This window comes from Schistocerca serialis, unplaced genomic scaffold, assembly GCF_023864345.2.
Source record: "Schistocerca serialis cubense isolate TAMUIC-IGC-003099 unplaced genomic scaffold, iqSchSeri2.2 HiC_scaffold_218, whole genome shotgun sequence".
Classification (NCBI taxonomy): domain Eukaryota; kingdom Metazoa; phylum Arthropoda; class Insecta; order Orthoptera; family Acrididae; genus Schistocerca; species Schistocerca serialis.
The window spans coordinates 55,001-62,500 of NW_026047782.1; the positions used below are offsets into that span (position 1 = coordinate 55,001).

At 54.7% G+C, this 7,500-nt stretch overlaps 3 non-coding genes across 3 annotated transcripts in view; all 3 read left to right on the forward strand.

Annotated features, from left to right (window-relative positions):
* The first annotated feature begins 3,373 nt into the window (after positions 1 to 3,373).
* On the forward strand, positions 3,374 to 5,282 carry LOC126444042 (small subunit ribosomal RNA). Its single transcript, XR_007582370.1, has one exon. It is a non-coding gene; the product is annotated as a small subunit ribosomal RNA (ribosomal RNA).
* Positions 5,283 to 5,635: 353 nt separating this feature from the next.
* On the forward strand, positions 5,636 to 5,790 carry LOC126444053 (5.8S ribosomal RNA). Its single transcript, XR_007582379.1, has one exon. It is a non-coding gene; the product is annotated as a 5.8S ribosomal RNA (ribosomal RNA).
* Positions 5,791 to 5,978: 188 nt separating this feature from the next.
* Positions 5,979 to 7,500, forward strand: part of LOC126444048 (large subunit ribosomal RNA) — a 4,221-nt gene continuing 2,699 nt past the window's right edge. Inside the window, exon 1 of the ribosomal RNA XR_007582375.1 lies at positions 5,979 to 7,500. This exon is cut by the window's right edge and continues 2,699 nt beyond it. This is a non-coding gene — a ribosomal RNA (large subunit ribosomal RNA).

Genomic DNA, 7,500 nt, shown 5'->3' on the forward strand with positions numbered 1-7,500 from the left:
CCTTAACCTAACCTACGTTGTGCCTTAACCTAACCTACGTTGTGCCTTAACCTAACCTACGTTGTGCCTTAACCTAACCTACGTTGTGCCTTAACCTAACCTACGTTGTGCCTTAACCTAACCTACGTTGTGCCTTAACCTAACCTACGTTGTGCCTTAACCTAACCTACGTTGTGCCTTAACCTAACCTACGTTGTGCCTTAACCTAACCTACGTTGTGCCTTAACCTAACCTACGTTGTGCCTTAACCTAACCTACGTTGTGCCTTAACCTAACCTACGTTGTGCCTTAACCTAACCTACGTTGTGCCTTAACCTAACCTACGTTGTGCCTTAACCTAACCTACGTTGTGCCTTAACCTAACCTACGTTGTGCCTTAACCTAACCTACGTTGTGCCTTAACCTAACCTACGTTGTGCCTTAACCTAACCTACGTTGTGCCTTAACCTAACCTACGTTGTGCCTTAACCTAACCTACGTTGTGCCTTAACCTAACCTACGTTGTGCCTTAACCTAACCTACGTTGTGCCTTAACCTAACCTACGTTGTGCCTTAACCTAACCTACGTTGTGCCTTAACCTAACCTACGTTGTGCCTTAACCTAACCTACGTTGTGCCTTAACCTAACCTACGTTGTGCCTTAACCTAACCTACGTTGTGCCTTAACCTAACCTATGTTGTGCCTTAACCTAACCTATGTTGTGCCTTAACCTAACCTATGTTGTGCCTTAACCTAACCTATGTTGTGCCTTAACCTAACCTATGTTGTGCCTTAACCTAACCTATGTTGTGCCTTAACCTAACCTATGTTGTGCCTTAACCTAACCTACGTTGTGCCTTAACCTAACCCATATTGTACCTTAACCTAACCCATATTGTACCTTAACCTAACCCATATTGTACCTTAACCTAACCCATATTGTACCTTAACCTAACCCATATTGTACCTTAACGTAACCTAATTTGTGCCTTAACGTAACCTAATTTGTGCCTTAACGTAACCTAATTTGTGCCTTAACGTAACCTAATTTGTGCCTTAACGTAACCTAATTTGTGCCTTAACGTAACCTAATTTGTGCCTTAACGTAACCTAATTTGTGCCTTAACGTAACCTAATTTGTGCCTTAACGTAACCTAATTTGTGCCTTAACGTAACCTAATTTGTGCCTTAACGTAACCTAATTTGTGCCTTAACGTAACCTAATTTGTGCCTTAACGTAACCTAATTTGTGCCTTAACGTAACCTAATTTGTGCCTTAACGTAACCTAATTTGTGCCTTAACGTAACCTAATTTGTGCCTTAACGTAACCTAATTTGTGCCTTAACGTAACCTAATTTGTGCCTTAACGTAACCTAATTTGTGCCTTAACGTAACCTAATTTGTGCCTTAACGTAACCTAATTTGTGCCTTAACGTAACCCATGTTGTGCCTTAACGTAACCCATGTTGTGCCTTAACGTAACCCAATTTGTGCCTTAACGTAACCCATGTTGTGCCTTAACCTAACCTATATTGTGCCTCAACCTAACCTATATTGCGCCTTAACCTGACGCACGTTGTCGCTGAACCTGCTCTGTAATTGTTATGCAACTCGTTAAATTAGTGTAGTGTTGCCTAACCGCAACCCTCGCAATATAGTTCGCTATTCGCACTGCCCGGTCCCCTGTGTATCGCGTCATGTTAAACACCTTGCAGGTGTTGCTGACTTTCCACATGCTCCTGCTATACACTGTAATGTGGATAGCAGCAGGACGTACATGCCCCCCCCCCTTCCCCCCTGCCTTCGCAAGCTGGTCGTTGAGAAGTTTGCATGTTCAATGCCCTTCGCATGCCGACGTACTCAGCCTACGTTGTGGTACGGCCTGTCACCTGTCCGCCGATGTACGCAAAACCCACAAACTGTACTGCACATTGGTCCGTATGTACTGAATGATACATCGTGGCACATGTGTGACCGTACGACGACTGCGCCTAGCAACGGCAGACCATACAGTCCAAATATTGTGCACGCAGCTACGTGTCGTCTCCCTATAAGAGCTGGATTGCAGTGTGGTACGCCATTCAGACGTGTGGGAGGAACGGACGCCCTGGATGGCGATCAGCATGAGCAGTCTGTTGATGTAGTGGAGCGTGTATTCGGACGTAGTCGTCTCTTCTCACACACCGTGATAGCATGTTGCACCGCGTTCCACATCTGCGACATCCTGCAGAGGCCGGCTGACAGTCGTTCGCGCAATGGACACCGCATACGTACGGGGGCTACCTTCCACGTGTTCTCGAGGCGTGCACATGTTGTTGCGTCTATGTGGGCAGACGTAGTGTGTTGTGACACCTGACACAGGCATGCAATACTCGTTGCAAATGGCGATGGACGTCTACGTTTGCTGGTGACGTTACGCAAATGAACAACAGGTAACCCGTTGTGGTGCGGTTGTTCTCGCTAGAGGTGAATCAGTGTTGGCGACGATCGGTCGAGCTATTAACCGGTTGTTTCAGGGATACCCACCATGCCCACGAACGTGAAAGGGGACCCACCATGCCCACGAACGCGAAAGGGGATCTGGGTGTGAGGCGATACGCGGCGGTGGCTGGGTGGGACCGTCCCCGGCCGGTGAGGGGGGGCCGCCCGGCGTGCTGGCAGCGCGGTGCGTGGGCGCACGCGCTACAGCCGGCTGGTGGGGGCGGCCAGTGGCAGGCGCGCCGGCCGACGGACGCGGCAGGCGGCGCAGCTGCGCGCCGGCGCCCCCTGCTCGCGGCGCCTTGCGGCCAAAGTAGGTCCTCGCGGGCCCGGTGCGAAGCGCGGTGGCCATCTGCAGTGTGCTGGTCCGATTGAGGACTGTGTGCGCTGAGGATGCGCCGCCGCCCGGCGCTCGGCGCCGCGACGCCGTCTGCTGCTCGGTCGCCCCAGCGGTTCTCGCAGGTGGTTTGTATCGCAGCTGTGCGGACGTGTTGGCGCGTGCGCTGTGCTGGGAGAGTTCGCTTCGGCACCCAAGTGGGGCTTTTGTCCTTCTGTGGCGCTGGCGTTGGAGCTGCCGGTCACCGTAGGTGGCGCGTGTTGTCTCCCGCCGGCAATGCCACGACAGCACGCTCCCGGGCCTCTGTCGGCAGCGGCAAGCTCAGTTGGGAGCACGGGTGGTCGCACCTAAAGCGTCTACTCGCCTAACTCCGGGCGATTGCGCCTCTCTCGAACCCGACCAAGTACTTAGGACGGCGCTGCGCGCCGCCGGGACCTGAGAGGGTTTCGAGGTGTGTTGTGCAGGGGAGCTCAGCCTCCTCCTGTTTGCAGAATAATTGAGCGGACGCTTGCGTGTTCGCGCGGGCCCCCGGGACACACTCCCGGGCGGCCGGCTGCTCAGCTCTAGTTGACGCAGCTCCCTGGTTGATCCTGCCAGTAGTCATATGCTTGTCTCAAAGATTAAGCCATGCATGTCTCAGTACAAGCCGCATTAAGGTGAAACCGCGAATGGCTCATTAAATCAGTTATGGTTCCTTAGATCGTACCCACGTTACTTGGATAACTGTGGTAATTCTAGAGCTAATACATGCAAACAGAGTCCCGACCAGAGATGGAAGGGACGCTTTTATTAGATCAAAACCAATCGGTCGGCTCGTCCGGTCCGTTTGCCTTGGTGACTCTGAATAACTTTGGGCTGATCGCACGGTCCTCGTACCGGCGACGCATCTTTCAAATGTCTGCCTTATCAACTGTCGATGGTAGGTTCTGCGCCTACCATGGTTGTAACGGGTAACGGGGAATCAGGGTTCGATTCCGGAGAGGGAGCCTGAGAAACGGCTACCACATCCAAGGAAGGCAGCAGGCGCGCAAATTACCCACTCCCGGCACGGGGAGGTAGTGACGAAAAATAACGATACGGGACTCATCCGAGGCCCCGTAATCGGAATGAGTACACTTTAAATCCTTTAACGAGTATCTATTGGAGGGCAAGTCTGGTGCCAGCAGCCGCGGTAATTCCAGCTCCAATAGCGTATATTAAAGTTGTTGCGGTTAAAAAGCTCGTAGTTGGATTTGTGTCCCACGCTGTTGGTTCACCGCCCGTCGGTGTTTAACTGGCATGTATCGTGGGACGTCCTGCCGGTGGGGCGAGCCGAAGGCGTGCGACCGCCTCGTGCGTGCTCGTGCGTCCCGAGGCGGACCCCGTTGAAATCCTACCAGGGTGCTCTTTATTGAGTGTCTCGGTGGGCCGGCACGTTTACTTTGAACAAATTAGAGTGCTTAAAGCAGGCAAGCCCGCCTGAATACTGTGTGCATGGAATAATGGAATAGGACCTCGGTTCTATTTTGTTGGTTTTCGGAACCCGAGGTAATGATTAATAGGGACAGGCGGGGGCATTCGTATTGCGACGTTAGAGGTGAAATTCTTGGATCGTCGCAAGACGAACAGAAGCGAAAGCATTTGCCAAGTATGTTTTCATTAATCAAGAACGAAAGTTAGAGGTTCGAAGGCGATCAGATACCGCCCTAGTTCTAACCATAAACGATGCCAGCCAGCGATCCGCCGCAGTTCCTCCGATGACTCGGCGGGCAGCCTCCGGGAAACCAAAGCTTTTGGGTTCCGGGGGAAGTATGGTTGCAAAGCTGAAACTTAAAGGAATTGACGGAAGGGCACCACCAGGAGTGGAGCCTGCGGCTTAATTTGACTCAACACGGGAAACCTCACCAGGCCCGGACACCGGAAGGATTGACAGATTGATAGCTCTTTCTTGATTCGGTGGGTGGTGGTGCATGGCCGTTCTTAGTTGGTGGAGCGATTTGTCTGGTTAATTCCGATAACGAACGAGACTCTAGCCTGCTAACTAGTCGCGTGACATCCTTCGTGCTGTCAGCGATTACTTTTCTTCTTAGAGGGACAGGCGGCTTCTAGCCGCACGAGATTGAGCAATAACAGGTCTGTGATGCCCTTAGATGTTCTGGGCCGCACGCGCGCTACACTGAAGGAATCAGCGTGTCTTCCTAGGCCGAAAGGTCGGGGTAACCCGCTGAACCTCCTTCGTGCTAGGGATTGGGGCTTGCAATTGTTCCCCATGAACGAGGAATTCCCAGTAAGCGCGAGTCATAAGCTCGCGTTGATTACGTCCCTGCCCTTTGTACACACCGCCCGTCGCTACTACCGATTGAATGATTTAGTGAGGTCTTCGGACTGGTACGCGGCATTGACTCTGTCGTTGCCGATGCTACCGGAAAGATGACCAAACTTGATCATTTAGAGGAAGTAAAAGTCGTAACAAGGTTTCCGTAGGTGAACCTGCGGAAGGATCATTACCGACTAGACTGCATGTCTTTCGATGTGCGTGTCGTGTCGCGCAACACGCAGCTACCTGTACGGCTCGCAGTAGCCGTGCGCCGCGTGCGGAACCACGCGTTCGTCTCAAAACTAACGGCAATGTTGTGTGGTACGAGCGCTGAAGCGCTGGAGCGGCTGGCCTGCGGCACCTGGCGCCTGGCGCCGGTTTTGAATGACTTTCGCCCGACTGCCTGTCCGCTCCGGTGTGGAGCCGTACGACGCCCATCGGCCGTGAGGCCGTTGGACACTGAACGCTGGAACAGGGCCGCCACACGCCTCAGTCCCGCCTATGCAACTGTCTCGAAAGAGATGGTGGAAACTATGAAAAGATCACCCAGGACGGTGGATCACTCGGCTCGTGGGTCGATGAAGAACGCAGCAAATTGCGCGTCGACATGTGAACTGCAGGACACATGAACATCGACGTTTCGAACGCACATTGCGGTCCATGGATTCCGTTCCCGGGCCACGTCTGGCTGAGGGTCGGCTACGTATACTGAAGCGCGCGGCGTTTGCCCCGCTTCGCAGACCTGGGAGTGTCGTGGCCGCCTGTGGGGCCGGCCGCGTCTCCTTAAACGTGCGATGCGCGCCCGTCGCCTGGCGGTTCGCATACCGGTACTTACTCGGTAGCGTGCACAGCCGGCTGGCGGTGTGGCGTGCGACACCTCGTACAACGACCTCAGAGCAGGCGAGACTACCCGCTGAATTTAAGCATATTACTAAGCGGAGGAAAAGAAACTAACAAGGATTCCCCCAGTAGCGGCGAGCGAACAGGGAAGAGTCCAGCACCGAACCCCGCAGGCTGCCGCCTGTCGTGGCATGTGGTGTTTGGGAGGGTCCACTACCCCGACGCCTCGCGCCGAGCCCAAGTCCAACTTGAATGAGGCCACGGCCCGTAGAGGGTGCCAGGCCCGTAGCGGCCGGTGCGAGCGTCGGCGGGACCTCTCCTTCGAGTCGGGTTGCTTGAGAGTGCAGCTCCAAGTGGGTGGTAAACTCCATCTGAGACTAAATATGACCACGAGACCGATAGCGAACAAGTACCGTGAGGGAAAGTTGAAAAGAACTTTGAAGAGAGAGTTCAAAAGTACGTGAAACCGTTCTGGGGTAAACGTGAGAAGTCCGAAAGGTCGAACGGGTGAGATTCACGCCCATCCGGCCACTGGCCTCCGCCCTCGGCAGATGGGGCCGGCCGCCCGCGCGGAGCAATTCGCGGCGGGGTCGTGTCCGGTTGCCTTTCCACTCGCCGCGGGGCGGGGCCGTTCCGGTGTGCGGTGGGCCGCACTTCTCCCCTAGTAGGACGTCGCGACCCGCTGGGTGCCGGCCTACGGCCCGGGTGCGCAGCCTGTCCTTCCGCGGGCCTCGGTTCGCGTCTGTTGGGCAGAGCCCCGGTGTCCTGGCTGGCTGCCCGGCGGTATATCTGGAGGAGTCGATTCGCCCCTTTGGGCGCTCGGGCTCCCGGCAAGCGCGCGCGGTTCTTCCCGGATGACGGACCTACCTGGCCCGGCCCCGGACCCGCGCCGCTGTTGGCTCGGGATGCTCTCGGGCGGAATAATCGCTCCCGTCAGCGGCGCTTCAGCTTTGGACAATTTCACGACCCGTCTTGAAACACGGACCAAGGAGTCTAACATGTGCGCGAGTCATTGGGCTGTACGAAACCTAAAGGCGTAATGAAAGTGAAGGTCTCGCCTTGCGCGGGCCGAGGGAGGATGGGGCTTCCCCGCCCTTCACGGGGCGGCGGCCTCCGCACTCCCGGGGCGTCTCGTCCTCATTGCGAGGTGAGGCGCACCTAGAGCGTACACGTTGGGACCCGAAAGATGGTGAACTATGCCTGGCCAGGACGAAGTCAGGGGAAACCCTGATGGAGGTCCGTAGCGATTCTGACGTGCAAATCGATCGTCGGAGCTGGGTATAGGGGCGAAAGACTAATCGAACCATCTAGTAGCTGGTTCCCTCCGAAGTTTCCCTCAGGATAGCTGGTGCTCGTACGAGTCTCATCCGGTAAAGCGAATGATTAGAGGCCTTGGGGCCGAAACGACCTCAACCTATTCTCAAACTTTAAATGGGTGAGATCTCCGGCTTGCTTGATATGCTGAAGCCGCGAGCAAACGACTCGGATCGGAGTGCCAAGTGGGCCACTTTTGGTAAGCAGAACTGGCGCTGTGGGATGAACCAAACGCCGAGTTAAGGCGCCCGAAT